Source organism: Jatropha curcas, unplaced genomic scaffold, assembly GCF_041381405.1.
Source record: "Jatropha curcas cultivar XTBG-Jc1 unplaced genomic scaffold, XTBG_Jcur_1.0 HiC_scaffold_169_pilon, whole genome shotgun sequence".
Lineage (NCBI taxonomy): Eukaryota > Viridiplantae > Streptophyta > Magnoliopsida > Malpighiales > Euphorbiaceae > Jatropha > Jatropha curcas.
Window position 1 is genome coordinate 31,847 of NW_028322391.1, and position 16,820 is coordinate 48,666.

Consider the following 16,820-nt stretch of genomic DNA (forward strand, 5'->3'; position numbering starts at 1 on the left):
TGTGGGATTTAGGGAAATTCCTTGAAGAAATTTTGTTAAGGTGTCAAAAATTAAAATTTGGGATTTCATTAGATAATGGCATGATTTGTGTAAAGTGAAGAGGAATTTGTAATTTTCATGGAAATATTAAGCAAATTAGTGTCGAAATTGCTTGATCCCGGACTGCCGCCTCCCTCGCCACCCTGTACGGCGGCGATGCCGGCGGCCAGCGGTTGTTCCGGTCACCGGAGCATGGGTATGGCAGAATGTTGACCTTTTTATGTAGATTACGAATATACAGTTAGTTTTGCAACCCGAATTCAATTGACCTTCAAATAATTATTCGACGCAAATTTAGAAATTCGGTGTTATAGCTGAAAAAAAAAAACTGTAGAAGTTTAGATTTAGTGACCTTAGCAAATTTATGTGGATTAATTATCAAAGTAGGTACAATAAAATAATAAGATTTAAATTATTTAGATAGGATTATATATAAGTAGATTTAATTAAATAACAAGAAATAAGATTATCGGGATAGTCTATATATAAATAGAATATTTTTACTCTTCTATAAATAATTAAATTTGATTAGTCTGTGGTATTTGCGGTAGCCGGATATGTTTAATTAATTGGTTTAGAACTTTAGAAAATTTTAAGTGTTAATTAGATATTTACTCTTTGAATAGGAGTCAAGGATTTAATAGTTTTTAAATAATTGGCTGTAATGGGGTGTATGAACTAATTTAGTGTTTAAGCCCAATGAATTACAGTTAAATAGCTTTTTATCGTTGGGATTGATTTAGAAGATAAATATTTATATTGTTGAAGGTTCTTAGAAGCCGGTATACCTGATGAAATTAAAAGGTAGATAATTATACTTGTTGGGGTTGGTATATATGTTTAAGCTGTGTATTGGATTACTTGAGAGATGAGATTACTAAATTGTAACTTAATGGAAACATTGGTTTGTAATGCCTAATCTAGAATTTTAGTAATGATTAAAGAATGGTGGATATATTTTGGGTATTAAATAGAGAATTTTGAATTCCTTGAGTTAGCAGCAATTAATTAGTTGGTTCTTTGAATCATAATGTTTGGGATGGGTATTTGAAGTTGTAAATGAAGTTCTTGTAGGGTAGTGAGTTAGCTAGTGTGTAAAATATGAAAATTTAATCATGAAGTCTAGACTTTTAGATTTGGCAAGCAATTATTTCAATTTATTTATTTCTGGAAAATTGTAGCCTAGTATAGTACATTGAAGTTATAAATTTGATTTCGATAGGAATAGTTAGTTAATGTTTAATCCCTGATTTGGACTTAGAAAACTTTTATTTCTGCAAGTTGGCATCAACCATTTGTGTTTTTGTGTTGTATTAGAAGGATGTATATATATATATATACATATATATATATATAAACAAGTAATGTATAATGGATAGACAATTTAAATGGTTTGTTAGCTATGACATTGCTATTGAAGGAGGATGGGAATTAAGTTGATTGATTGCCCGACGGATGGGCTGTGTGTATTGATTGATAAATATATAATAATACTGTGTTATCTAAACAGGTGGATAGTCCAATTTTTAGGGGAGGTGCTGCCGAAATTTCGATAGAACTTAGACTAGTTGTAATTAATAATATAATTAATAAGTTTATTTAGATAAATTCTATAATTTGTTACATAATAAATAAAGTACTCTAATTGTTTAATTATTGTCATTATTTTGTTCATTATTATTATTATTATTATTATTATTATTTTATTATTGTTGTTTATTGTCAATACTATTATTTATTTATTTATTTGCATTGATTTTGGATGTTTAATTGTGCATTGCATTACGATGTTTAATTGATTAATATGTTTGCATTTGATTGCAATGTTTGATTAATTGTGTTGTGATAATGCTATGCTTTGTTTGTGTGGAATTGGGATGAAGTGGACCACCGTGGGTTTGTGAGGACGGTCTGTGATATGGATCCGAATATTATATAATATTTGACCGTCGGCCGGGGGAAAATGGGAGATCGGCGCCCCCGTGTGCACCTGATGATATGGATTATGTGGAAACCACAGGATGGCTTCTTGTTGTTGCGCACCTGATAATCTAGATTTGATTGTAGCCCGCAGGGTGGCCTCCTGTTGTGAGCACTGATGATCTAGATTGGATGGAGACCACCGGGTTGCCTCCTGTTGGTATGGAAAAGAAAAGAGAGAATGGAAATACAATGAGAGGACTGGTCAGTGAGGATTAGACCAGTTGGCCGTATGGGGGATCGGCTCCCTGGTGCACATGTATGAGAGGGCGAGCCATGTGTGAGGACGGCTCGTTGGGGTTTTCAGGTGGCGCCACTGACTAATTTCCACGTGATGTGATTATATGAAGATGTTTATGATTGTGAGTGCTGGTGATATGCCATTTGTGTGCCTGGCTGCGTGAGCATATAACTAGTCGGATGACTAGATTAATATGTGTACACATTTGTGTGACTGCGTGTGTTGTGCAATAATTATTACTTCTTAGAAACTCACATGTCTTGTTTGATTTTTCAGGAAGTAGGTTTTTCCTTTAATTCGATTTAGGCTATGTTTCTTCGGCGCAGGGCAATAAAGAATTTTTCCTAGTTCCATAATTATTTTGCTATGTATACTAACAGTTAGTGACTCCGCAGTTATAGGATTTGTATACTTTTAATCGTTTATTATTATAGATGAGATAATTATGTGAACCCATATTATAAATGTGATGCATTGTTAATTAGGCCTCGAACTGTGGAATGTTGTAGCCGATAAATTTGGGCCGAGATTTAATAAAATATTGAGGTTATTTTTCATTATCATATGGGCTGAATGTTGAAATTTATACTGAGATAATAGATTCTAGTGTTTCAGGCTTACTACGGGCCTTGGGGCCTTAAGCTTACCTGGGCCCTAGTGCCGGTCTGGCCCATGGAATCGGGTCATGACATTTACTCTTTACGTTTTTCCATCTAAAATATTTTTGGAGTAAATATTCTTGGTGGCTATTAAATGAAATTCTGCAAAAAGCAGTTTCTGATTTAATACAGCTGTCTGTTTCTAATACAGCTGGATGTTTCTACTGTAAAAGTTACACTGTTTTCTAAATTAAACTTTTCACCTCCAACCTTGAGTGTGTAAATATTAAATGTGGTCTAACAGTCATTTTAATTGCAACCTATGCATTGCCTCTTGAGTTTAAAATGTCAAAACTTCATTGCTCATTAAAACAATAATCTCAACGTTAACTTCAAAAGAGAATATCATCTTTTGCAAAGAAGGGATTTTGCAAAGAGTATGAGTCCATTGTTCAAAGTTTAATCTCTCAAAACTCTCTCTTCAATCCTCCTATTTTTTTTCGTTTTTTTTGCTTCAAGAAAAATTTTTAAGAGAAAGAAAATTTATTAACAGTTTTTTTCTGAAGAATAGTTCTGATCTTTAAATCTGTTTTCTAAATTCGTTTTCTGTTATTCCTGTGTTAATATTTGCATTTCTCTCTTTCATATAGATTTTGTAGTCTGTTGTAGATAAATTTTTATTTGAAAACTTTGTGTAATAGCTTAGGTGAAAAACTATGGTGTAATAGGTTATCAAGCGACTTTCTCCTTTGTGTGAGATTCTAATGTCTTGATTTGAGTTTCTGTTCTCTGCAAAACAGAAAGGGTTGAGGTTGACTAGAACTTTTGAAAAATCTAGTGAGATAAAGGTTAGATCTAGGTGTTGATCTATTTTCTTGTATTGTTGGTTTGTCTCTTACCCTTGAAAAGAGATAACATAGTGGAAGATCTCAAGATACGTCTTGGGGAGTGGATGTAGGCGAGTTAGTACCGAACCACTATAAATCTCTGTATTATCTTCTTTACTTTCTGAAATTCTGCTTGGTATATTCTATTTACACAACTGTAATCTATTTAGAAATGCAAAGTTATTAATGGGTTTCTGATTCTAATCGTGAATAAGCTTTATCTCTGTGGAACACTAGAACTCTGGATTTCTGTATGTGATTATACCAAGTTCTAATCTGTCCTTCTATATTCAGTGTAATTCACAATATGAATTATAATCAGTTTTCTAATCTTACTTAAAGCTTTGTGAAGCTGTTCTAATTGCAATAGCTGTTCTTCACAAAGTCTTTCTAAAATTGCTTAAACTTTGTGAAGCTGTTCTTCACAGAGTCTTTCTAAACTTTCTTAAGCTTTGTGAGGTAGTTCTAAATGCAATAACTATCATTCACAGAGTTATTCTAAAATTGCTTAAACTTTGTGAAGCAGTTTTAATTGCAATAATTGTCTTCACAGAGCCTTTCTAGCACTCAAAACTGAAATTGTTTTCCAGACCTCTTAATAGGTAAATTTTAATTAAAACCTAATTGAGCCTTACTCCTAAATGAAATAATACAAAGAAATTTTTGTTTGTTTGGCAGGTCACACGCTTTAAATGTGGCGGTTTCACATTTGCTATCCGTGTCAATCATACCATGAGTGATGCCGCTGGTGTAGCTCAGTTCTTGTCAGCCATAGCCGAGATGGGCGCGTGAAAGACAATCCCTTCTATTTTCCCAGTATGGGAAAGACATGTACTTGATGCAAGAAACCCACCCCAGGTGACCTGCATCCACCGTGAATATGATCACATAGAAAATGGCCAAGGAATTCCATTTCCACTTGATGACATACACTACAAAAAAAACGCGCAATTGCGACCGATTTTTGCGACCGACTTGATTCGGTCGCCATTTTGCAACCAATTTGCGACTTATAAGTAATCGGTCGCAAATTTTGGCGCTGAAAATTCCCGCGAGAATGGTTAATGATTTGCGGACCTATGTACTACGGATTTGCGACCAATTTTGCGACCGATGTGCAACTAAGTGTTCTTCTGTCGCAAACTTACACGCGTAAAAAATGGGGCAAAGTTCTGAGACCGATTGGAAACTACATTGCGACCGATTTTTTGCGACCGATATATTTAGTCGCAAATCGGTCGCAAATTTTGAGCAAAGTCAAATGACGTCGGCTCATTAAAAATTGCGACCGATAGTTATAAAATTTGCGACCGATGAGTCGGTCGCAAAAATTAGGGCTTTAAGCGCCGGGCCCTTTCTTTTTTCTTTCTTCTTCTTTCTCTCTTCTCCTTCTCTTCTCCTCTCCTCCGTCCGCAGCGCCGCTCCGGCCCCTCCTGACACCAGCCCGCGTGACGCCGCCACCCCACTCGCTTTGCACTCAGGTGAGCCTGTTTCGAAACAATCTGAGGTTAGTTTTATTTTGCGATTAATTTTTCCAATTTTTTTTTTTTTTTGATTTTATTTGTTTTTATTATATTAAGTTATGGTTGATTTTGTATATAGAGTTGCGATTAGAATTTTTTTAGGGTACTGTTGTTATTATTATTATTATTATTATTATTATTATTATTATTACTATTGTTCTTATTATTATTATAATTATTAGTATTATTGTTGTTGTTATTATTACTAATATTTTATCGTTGTTGTTATTCTGTCAAGCTTCACTTCCATCTCAAATGAGTATCCTTCTTAACCTTCAAAATCATGAACTATGAAGAATTCTTTTTAGAGAAGAAGTGAGTTGTACAGTTTATTACATTTCGAATCAGCGTTGTTGAGGTAAGCGTTATCTTCTTTTTTTTTTTTTTTTTTTTTTTCAGTTTCAAAAATTTATCTTTTGTACTCGATAGATAAGCATTATCTTGTCTTTATTGTTTTGTTTGAGTGAAAATGCAACTATGATGGGTTTTTGGTTTTGATGTAGTCATTCTTTACAAGATCTAATAAATTTATGTATTTTCTTACTATTTTTTATATATGGCGTTGTATTTGTTCTTTACTGGACAAAAATAACAATTGCTTCTTCCTTTATTTTTCTTCCTGATATGAAGTGCAATTGACTTACATGGGCTTCAGTTAATAACTCTTTGTTTTCACTTTTTCTTATTTTTCTTATTTTTCTTATTTTTCTTTTGTTTGGCATTACATCTTATCTTTGTTTTTGATGGAGGATTAAATTTAAAGATTAAATAAATATTTGCACTTGGTTTTAGATGCAGGAATAAACTTCAACTTTGAAAAAGCAGACCTTGTTCAGGTATTTTTTTGGATATTTCTTTTTTTTTTTTTTTTTTTTTTTTTTTTTTTTTTTTTTTTAGTTTTAAAAAATTACACAAGTTTCAATTCTAATTTTTCGACTTGTTTATTTGTTTGTGTTTGTTGTTTACATTGCCCACTTATGATTAGGGCACTGAACTTTTTGTCTCTTTTCTGTTGTATTGATTCGTAAATATAGACATAACTATTTGACAATAGAAATACGAAAAATTAATAGTAATAATCATATATTTTTTTATTACTATATAATTATAAATGGACACATGGTTGTGTAGTTTAAAAAATGTGAAATTAATTAGGACTTATAATGAAAAATGCAAAATTAACATTTAGTAGTTTTTCTTATTTCAACATTTATTTACTAAAAAAATTGTTGAATGTATAAAAAAATAAACTCATTTTATCCATCAAAATTTTTCAAATCTAATAAGTGATCTAATTTTAATAACTTATAAAATACCTTTCACAAATTCATCAAAGTTTAAAATTGAACCGAAATAAATTATTAAAAAATTTAATCAAACTTTGATAGCTACTTTAGTAGACCATTTCAAAGTCTGCAACCACTTCGGAAAAGTTTCAAAGTTTCAAAGCAAGTGTCATTTCAAAAACTAATTGATCCAATTTTTGATTAACCATAAAAATGGCAGATAATGGAATGATCAATTGTGTTTTATGTCAGGCTTTTAGGATAGTTAACTAAATGGATGTCACTTGGCAACTTTATAATGATTTTTTATCTTTAAAGCCATAAATTTATTTATAAATAATAATGATTTTTATTTTGAAATTATCGGTACATAAATTCTTTTCAAAGGCAGTTAATTATTGTTAATTTAAACAAAAATAAATTTTGAAAAAAAATTTAAAAGCTAAAAATGTTATTATTATTGGCATCTATAACATTGGACATGATTAGGGTTTTGAGTTTCTTTCTTCTTGATATGTATAGCATAGTGGGGATGGGCAATCCTTTAATAATAACAGAAGATTGGAAAATTATACTGAACATCATTTAGGCCCAAATCTATACAAAGCAAAAAATCATGATGGGCCAATGATCCAAACATATTTTTGACAAATCGCAAATCAAATTACAATTAGCAGTTAATTAACCATAAAAACTAACTCTGTGAAAGTACTGAATAAAAATAATAACAAGTACGAAAACTAATTGATCCAATTTTTTTTTTTTTTTTGAAGAATAATTGGAATTTATATAAATAATTTTTTGTGTGTTTAGGTTATTACATGTTCTTAATTATTGGCAACTCTTTTTTGAGAAGTTTTGGCTGTGTTTTTCTTTATTTTATATTATTGTCGTTATTTTTCTTAAATATGTTTTTGACTTAAATGAATGATGAGTTTGGATTGGAGGCCTAGTAGTGGCCATATTGCCTTTGGAGAATGTTGGTATGATATAGAAGTGTTTATTGATTTGTTTTTGTATTTGAGATTTGATTGTGTTGTGCCGAAATACTGCCGAATTTTTTTCCCAAAAATTCAATATGTAGAATAGTACACTTACCAAAAATTCAGGCATCACAGTTTTACACTGGCTCAGCAGCTCACGCTTTTACAGCCAGCGCAGCACCACAGCCGGAGCACACTGACTCGCACTATGATGATGATATACGGGCTCAGCTTGCTGATCAGCAGAGACAGATTGCAGAGCTTAGAGCGCATGTGATGCGGCTGTCCGGTGAGCACCGTGCTGGTACTTCTTCCTCTGATCCTGCGCCTGCTACAGACCGACATGTTTCGACGTCCTCAGCAGCAGCCACTATCGGCTCCTGATCCCGATGCTGCAGACGATACCTTGGTCACCCCTCCTGACGCTACATCACATTCAGCAGGTACTCCTCCCGGCGATCCGACATCGGATCCTGCAGATGAGCAGCAGCATATATAGATTTGATTTTGTACGTTTTTAGTTTTTCATTTGTATTTTCATTTTTTAATTTGTTCAGAACAATAAAAATTACATTTTTATACTGTTCTTGAATTGCGTGTGATATATTTATGCATTTATGTCAATTTTCACAGGTGCAGAAAAATTTTGGTTTCAAAATAATATTTAATTTTTTTTTTTTTTTTGCAATTTTGCGACCGATTTGATACCAAAAATATAAATTTTGAATTTACCATTTGCGGCCGATTCCGAAAAATTGCGACCGATTTTCTGCGACCACATTTGCGACTGAATTTCCAATTAAACCACGACAAAAAATTGCGACCGATTATTCAATTTTGCGGACCGATTTTATCTGTCGCCAATTTGCGACCGATTGTCTCATCGGTCGCAAAATTGTTTTGCGACAAGTATTTTTGCGACCGACATAAGTCGGTCGGAGATCGGTCGCTACATTAAATTAGCGACCGAATTAGCGACCGATTGTTGCCAAATCGGTCGCAAAATGACGTTTTTTTTTGTAGTGATAGTTCATAGATCCATTTTTATTAGCCCTTCTGCGTTATCTACTCTTCGTAGTAGATATATTCCTCCCCATCTTCCTCGTTGCACTGATGTTGAAATATTAACTGCATGTTTATGGAAATGTCGCACTATTGCGCTTCAGCCAGACGCCGGACAAGAAATGAGAGTGATGTTAGTTAACAATGCGCGCAAGTTTAATCCTCCTCTATTACCAGAAGGGTATTACGTACGGTAACGGATTTATCCTGTCAACGGCAGTCGCGACTGCCGAAGAAATTTCCAAGAATCCAATAGGTTATGGACTAGAATTGATAAGAAAGGCTAAAATGGAATTCGATAGAGAGTATATAAAATCGGTGGCAGATCTACTGGTGATTAAGGGTAGGCCTCATATTGCTGTAGAAGGTACCTACCTTGTGTCGGATTTGAGATATGCAGGGTTTAAAGAAGTGGATTTGGATGGGGCAGTGCAATCTATGGCGGGCCTGCAAAAGCCATCCCTATATTAGCAAGCTTTTTGAACGTAAGAAAGGTTGAAAATGGAATCCTAATTCCAATTTGTCTGCCAGCCCAAGCAATGGAACGATTTGCGAAGGAGTTGAAGAATTTGTTGGATGATAATAGATCATCCCTTACTATGTCTGCTCTCTAGGTTAATTGGTATTTGTTTTTTTTTTTTTTTTTTTTCCTTTTTTGTAGTACCAAGGAAAGTAAATTTGAACCAGAATATATTGTTACGTCATACATGCACTTATCATTACAGTATGTCTTGGTGTGTTAAGTGGTATCATTGTTACTTATGATGAACTTTGAATATCTTGCTTTGAAGTGTGGGTGCATGCAATAATAAAATTTGTTTCGTGATATAATATTATCTTTGGTAGGACGCAATATTGTAATGTAATAAAAATTTAATGAATCAACATTTAATTACTATGTAATGTAATGGCTATTTTATTTTTATGTTTATTGTAATTAGGTTAAATGTATAAATTCACCTTTTAATTTGTTATTTTAATATTGTGGTACTTTTAATTTTGAGGGAAACCTATTATGCATCGAAAATCGTGAATTTTAATAACTTTATGCACTTTTCCACACTAATAAAATAATTTTTATGGTTTTAATTTTTATATACAAAATATTAATTTGATGTGTGGTTAACACAACTTTTGATCAATAGCTTTATATTTTTTTAATTATTTAATAAATATTTAATCGATTTAATTTTACAAGTTAAAGTATATAAGATGTAATTTTATAAATTAAAATATTAAACAAATCAAAATAAAAATTGAGAACGATAAAAAATTAAAATAACAAAATTCAGAAATAAATTCACGTATTTTTTGGAATTCCAAATAAAGATAGAATGATATTTTTGAACATGTTAACGTACCATACAAGATATATATATATACACACACTTATCCATTTTATTAATTATTTTACCAAGGTGGGGCAAGAGTTGTTAGCTTTTGTCTACCATTTAAAAATAAAAAAAAAAAGGAGAAAATGGGATTATTCTGTCAATTGTGTTGTCTGCGCAAGCAATGGAGAGATTTGTAAAGGAGCTTAAGGGTATTTTTGAGAAACTATCCATTGGTCTCGGTACCACTAAATCTGCCTTGTAGAAGTGAAAGGAAGGTGAAGGTGTTGCCATTTAAAACTAAAAATATTCTAAAATTATGTTGGATGATTTATACAATAATAAAATAAATTTATAGTGTAATGCAGAAATTTATGAATTTACGTGTAATATCTTTGATAACAAAATATCAAGTTATATGTAACAATAAATCTTAATATTTAATTAATAATAATTAAGATTTATATTAAAAAAATATAAATTTGACCAATGAATATTAGAATAAGTAATTTGTAACTTTTCTCCATTAAGTAAACTCGAGGATTCAATTGTCATGGTTGAAGTAAATATGCACCGTGAATATTTTACGTCTTAGTAGGCCAATCCGGTGCAAGACCTGTCTTACAAGTATTTGACTTACTAAATTAAGAGACAATGGTAACGTATTTAACTCTAAATTAAGAAGAGTAAATAGTTAATGATATTTTATAAAATTTGTGGAGGTTATTGAATCTAATTTCTTTGAAAAAAGAAGGGGCAGCGTGGCTTCACCACGACCGTGCCCATTGAGAAGATGACAGTTCTCTTAAGAATTTTCATAAATTCGATCTTTAATAGTTAATAAAATTATTGAAAAGATTAAAAACTTTGGATTTTACTTCGGAAATTAAAGAAATTAATTTTTATCTGATTATATATACACACATAAATTATGCAATATATATCATTAAGGTCTACCTAAAATATTTTCTTCAAAAGAAAGAAAGAAAAACATTGTGACTTACTATTAAATTCAAACTTTGTGGTTTTCTTAATTCAAATAAGTGAATCTTAAATTAAATTATAATTTATACTAATCAATAAAAAATTCAATGAACTCATGTTTACGGTTTAAGTAATAATTATATCATTTGTATACCAAGAAATAATTTAATGGTATATCAATAGATCCAAATTGAAATCTTTTGCCTTAATATTAAAAAAAATAAAAAAAATTATATATTTTTAATTGAAAAATTATATACACTCCTCATTATATTTACCTAAATAAGATCAGAAGTATGTGGACAAATCAATGAAAATAGAAATCATTTTTAAAATCATTCATACTTATTTTTTTTATCAGAAATATTCCCTTTTCAATAAAAAAAAAAAATCATATCATAAAAACGTCGTTATCTTGTGAATTTTTTGCGTGGAAAATTGTCATATGACTATCTTCTTCTATAAATAAATGCATATCGCCATGTCAAGATCACCTATCTGCAGAGCTGTGTCTTTCTACTTGATTACTAACTTGGTGTTCGTTTTCTGCCTAGTTAATGGCACCACCTGCGCCCATTTTCAAGGTTCAGAGGTGTGAACCGGAACTAATCACACCTTCAAAGCCTACCCCTCACGAGTTCAAGCCATTATCGGACATTGATGATCAAGAAGGTCTTCGATTCCATATCCCAGTCATACAAATTTATCGTCATGACCCCTCAGTGGAAGGGAAAGACCCTGTTCAGGTTATTAGAAATGCTATTGCTAAAGCTCTTGTTTTTTACTATCCATTCGCTGGCAGGATTAGAGAAGGGCCTAACCGTAAGCTCATTATGGATTGCAATGGTGAAGGTGTTTTATTTATTGAAGCTGATGCCAATGTCAGTCTTGATCAGTCCGGCGATGCTCTTCAACCTCCATGTCCTTTCTTGGATGAGCTCCTTTTTGATGTGCCTGGCTCTAGTCGGATACTAAATTGCCCTGTCATACTGATTCAGGTAAGTTCTTAACAAGTTTCGGTTCACTAGCACTCAAAACTGAAATTGTTTCCAGAACTCTTAGTCGGTAAATTTTAATTAAAACCTAATTGAGCCTTGTTCCTAAATGAAATAATACAAAGAAATTTTTGTTTGTTTTAGCAGGTCACACGCTTTAAATGTGGCGGTTTTCACATTTGCTATCCGTCTCAATCATACCATGAGTGATGCTTTTGGTCTAGCTCAGTTCTTGTCAGCCATAGCCGAGATGGCGCGTGGAAGACAATCCCCTTCTATTTTCCCAGTATGGGAAAGACATGTACTTGATGCAAGAAACCCACCCCACGTGACCTGCATCCACCGAGAATATGATCACATAGAAAATGACCAAGGAATTCCATTTTCACTGGATGACATAGTTCATAGAGCCATTTTTATTAGCCCTTCTGTGATATCTACTCTTCGCAGTAGATATATCCTCCTCATCTTCCTCGTTGCACTGATGTTGAAATATTAACTGCATGTTTATGGAAATGTCGCACTATTGCGCTTCAGCCAGACGCCGGACAAGAAATGCGATTGATGTTAATTAACAATGCGCGCAAGCTTAATCCTCCTCTATTACCAGAAGGGTATTACGGTAACGGATTTATCCTGTCAACGGCGGTTGCGACTGCCGAAGAAATTTCTAAGAATCCAATAGGTTATGGACTGGAATTGATAAGAAAGGCTAAAATGGAATTCGATAGAGAGTGTATAAAATCGGTGGCAGATCTACTGGTGATTAAAGGTAGGCCTCATTTTGCTGTAGACGGTACCTACATGGTGTCGGATGTGAGATATGCAGGGTTTAAAGAAGTGGATTTTGGATGGGGCAATGCAATCTATGGCGGGCCTGCAAAAGCCATCCCTATATATGCAAGCTTTTACGTACCGTTTGAACGTAAGAAAGGTGAAAATGGAATTGTAATTCCAATTTGTTTGCCAGCCCAAGCAATGGAAAGATTTGTGAAGGAGCTGAAGAATTTGTTGGACGATAATAGATCCTCCCTTATTATGTCTGCTCTCTAGGTTAACTGGAATTGCTTTTTTTTTTTATTTTTCCTTTTTTTTTCTTTAGCATTGGAGAAAGGGAATTTGAAACGGCATATATTATTAGGTCATACATGCACTGGCGTATGTCTTGGCGTGTTAAGTGGTATTATTGTTACTTATGATGCACTTTGAATATCTTGCTTTGAAGTGTTCGAGCATGCAATAATAAAATTTGTTTCGTGATATTAGGTCATCTTTGGTAGGACACAATATTATAATGTAATAAAATATAATGAATCAACATTTAATTACTACGTAACGTAATGACTATTTTATTTTTATGTTTATTCTAATTAGGTTAAATGCATAAATTTACCTTTTAATTTTGTTATTTTGGTAGTTTCAATTTTGATGAAAACCTATTATGCTTCTAAAATCATGAATTTTAATAACTTTATGCACTTTTCCAAACTAATAAAATAATTTTTATGGTTTTAGTTTTATATACAAAATATTAATTTGACGTGTGGTTAACACAACTTTTGATCAATAGCTTTATACTTTTTTTAATCATTTAATAGATATTCCATTGATTTAATTATTCCACGATAGAATTGTAAAGGCCCAATGCATAAATTTTACCCTTGTAGTTTAACGATTATCCTTGTGATCCCCTGAACTATTGTGGGGAACCCATCACGATCCTGTATTTTCACATTTCAATAATAATTATGCCTCTCGCTTAAATAAAATGAGAAAGTATAAGATCATGATTGAACCTCTACAAAGATATTTTATTTTGGTGAGGGGCATAATTATTATTGAAATGTAAAAGTATAGAATCATGATTATAAAATAATATAATCAATGCAAATTATAGATAGTATTTGGGTAACCATTTGGTCTCGTTTGATATAATTAATTATATTCTTATTATATGTTTATTATAGTCTTATCATGTTTAAAAAATAAATAGTACATAAAATGATATATTATTTAAAATAATAAACTTTAGTCGCATTTTTTAATAATATAATTGCACATGAAGTATTATATTTAAATATACTAACTAAAAAATTTATATTTATAGAGAAAAATTAATAGCCAATCAAAATTAAATTACCCTTATTTTTCAACCAATAGAATCAATCTATAAATTTAACATGGACATATATACTACCAAAAGAATTTATATTTAAAGTTCAGAATAATATTTATATTAATTTAACTTTATTAATTGTTGGTACTGAAACCCCCGGTTTGTCAAAATGATTCAAGGTTAGGTTAGGTATTACCTAAAGAATATTAATTATGAAAATAAATAAATATGCCAAAAAAAGTAAAAGCAACAAGAATATTATCATAATTGGTCGACATTGCCGCACCTCTTTTAATTTGGCTATCTCTTTATTTTTATTTTTGTTTTTGTTTCCCTCTGGAGACTATAAAGGACACGAGTTAAAACTACTAATTTTATTGTAATTGCAGTATAAATTGGAGTTTACGCGACTGTAATAATCATTTTAATTGCTTTCTCTTTTATTCTTAGCTCATATTATTGGTTAATTATTATTATTCGTATAATTATCAAATCAATATATTAAATTATCATTATTTTTCAATGATCCATAAATTTAGTAGGATGTATATACTAATTCAAGAATTTATATTTAAATGGAAAATTAATACCCAATCAAAATAAAATTACCTTTATTTTTTCAACCAATAGAATTAAAATCTTTTAAGATATTTTTGTTAATCCATAAATTTAGTAAGGGCATTTTAAAAATTCAATATTCCTCCATTCGTACATTTATATATATTCATGTTTTTTGTTATGTTTTTTTTTATCAGCAAATAAAATATTTTATTAATTTTTTTAACATATCCAGGAAATACTTAACATTCAAAAGTAACTGTACTCAAGCCATTAGGCTTACCGAAAAAAACCCCACCTATTCTATGAATATTAAGTGAAAAACCCTCGAAAAACCTCAAAATACATGAGTATAAAAAGAAAACTCAAAAAATCTCTAACTACTTATTGTGTACAGTGTTTTTTTTTTTTTTTTTACATGTGTTGCATGTTGTTATTATTTGGTATTAGTCATTGTTTATACTCATTAATTTATTCGTATATCTTATTAGTATGATTATAATTTTTCTCCTATATTTCTCTAGATATTTATATAATATTAAGACATGATTTATGTATAACAAACTTAAATTAAAATTTATCGCGTATTTAAGTAATATTCGATATATAAACCAATAATATTTTTCTTGAACTAATTTTAATATGATAGGGCAACATTAAAAGCCAGGTATATTTTAATAGAATAATTATAGACGATTAAAATAAAAAAATTATTATTAATTATAAGGATTAGAATGTGCCAAAATTAAAAATTATTATTATTTATAAAATATTAATTATTAATTTTAAAAAGCTAATAAAATTATCGAGAAGATTAAAACTTTGGAATTTATATGAAGAAATTAATTTTTATCCGATCATATATACACACATAAGCCATATATAGCATTAAGGTCTAGATCAAATATTTTCTTCAAAAAGAACGAAAACATTGTGACTTACTATTAAATTCAAACTTGGTGGAATTCTTAATTCAAATACGTGTGGATCTTATATTAAATTATAATTTATACTAATAAATGAAAAAAATTCAATGAACTCATATTTACGGTTCAAGTGACAATTATATCTTTAATTTATATCTTTGCATTTGAAAATATAATTTAGTGATAATTATATATTACTATCTATCAATATATTCAAATTGAAATCTTTCTCCTTAAGAAAAAAAAAAAAAAAGGAAAACAATTATATTTTTTTTAGTTAACAAATTATATACATTACCGGATTACACTTACCTAAATAAGATCATAAGTATGTTCAAATAACCTAAAAATTCAATTTCATAGATTTTTTTTGTTTAAAAGTTTAGTGTTTAATTGCAACCAATGAGATTATACAATGAGATTTAAAAAGGAATATTTAATTATTGCTAAATTGGACTTATAAACGAGTTTGAAATCTTCACACCGGATGTATAAAAAACTTAAAATCATTGAAAACCGGACCAAACCGTTGAGTTGGATCGAACTAATTCGAATCGAACCGGAAATGGTATGACAAACCTGGAAGCCTCTCTTTTCTTTTTTGTATTTCCTTGTTCTTCTTCCTCTTCTCTTCTTCGTTCCAGCGCCCGCTCAACCTTTTTCTCTCTCCTCTTTTTCCGGTCACCACCAGACAGGTCCAACGGACTCCCTTCGCGCCACCAGTCTCTCTCCTTGTCTCCCTCTGTTTCTGTTCTCGGTGGACGCAGCAGAGGCAAGCTGCGATTTCGGCTTTCGATCGCCGCTCCTCCCGATCTCAGCCACCGACCGCCTTTGCTCAGGTCGCATCTTCCCCCCGCTCGCGACTCCGACTTCTGCTGCAGCACAGGCGAGCTGCGGTTCGTCCCTTTTGGATCGACAGTGACATAAACGCGGCACTAAGCTCCTGTCGAGCCTGTTCCGGCCGATTAGAGGGCCGATCTCGCCCAACAGACACCAAATATGGATTCATTATTGAAATCCGAACCAGGTAGATGCCAAGAGTGCTCAATTCCGAGCAGCCACAGTTTCCCGACCACCGTCGACGGTGTCGCCGGTGACCGGCCGGCCGGTGACCCCAGGAGGCAGAAGCGAGAATTATACTGAAATCCGGATTCTGATTTTTAATCGGTATATTTTAATTTGTTAAATTCAATATAAATTTCAAGTTTTGAAATTGTTGTTATTAACTAAATTAGTTTTAATTAAAATAATTAAGGTTAAGAAAGATAAGATTTTATCAAATTAGAGCAAATTAAATATTTAAGTGTTAT

General features: G+C 31.6%; 2 pseudogenes across 1 annotated transcript; both read left to right on the forward strand.

Annotated features, from left to right (window-relative positions):
• Window positions 1-984: 984 nt before the first annotated feature.
• On the forward strand, window positions 985-9,214 carry LOC149492013 (benzyl alcohol O-benzoyltransferase pseudogene; annotated as a pseudogene).
• A 2,115-nt stretch (window positions 9,215-11,329) lies between these two features.
• LOC149492014 (benzyl alcohol O-benzoyltransferase-like) lies at window positions 11,330-13,170 on the forward strand (annotated as a pseudogene). Its single transcript, XR_016319182.1, has 2 exons — window positions 11,330-11,913; window positions 12,058-13,170. The product of XR_016319182.1 is annotated as a benzyl alcohol O-benzoyltransferase-like (transcript).
• The last annotated feature ends 3,650 nt before the right edge of the window (window positions 13,171-16,820 follow it).